The following is a 429-nucleotide window of genomic DNA, read 5'->3' as shown; positions in this document are numbered from 1 at the left end:
ACCCTGTAGCACTTGGGTGCCGGAGAGTAGCTGGAGCAGGTTTGGGGCTGGCAGGAGCCGCGCTGCAGAGGGGCGACCGGACGGTCCCGCACCCGTCCCGCAACCCCGGCACCCGTCAGCCCAAAAACAATGCTTTGCTGTACAAACCCTCTCGCCGGAGGATCACCAGGTGCTTTATGAACGTAAAGCCTCGCAATTAGGATCATGAATCAGAGAGGAAGGAGTCAGCCTCCGGCAACGCACGCAAAAGTTGGCTCAGGAGTTTGATGCGAGCCACGAGATATTCCAAATGCAAGGTAATATAAACGGGTAGCCTGGCTGGAGGGAGCAGCACCGCGACGGCGGGGAGATGTTCTGCAAAGGCCAGGGCAGGACACAAGACCAGCATCAAGGATGGGAAAGCTCAGCCCCGGGCTCAGGATTCGTTTT

The sequence above is a fragment of the Cariama cristata genome, unplaced genomic scaffold, assembly GCF_000690535.1.
Source record: "Cariama cristata isolate BGI_N322 unplaced genomic scaffold, ASM69053v1 scaffold23027, whole genome shotgun sequence".
In the NCBI taxonomy this organism is placed as follows: Eukaryota; Metazoa; Chordata; class Aves; order Cariamiformes; family Cariamidae; genus Cariama; species Cariama cristata.
This window is presented reverse-complemented; position numbering follows the sequence as displayed.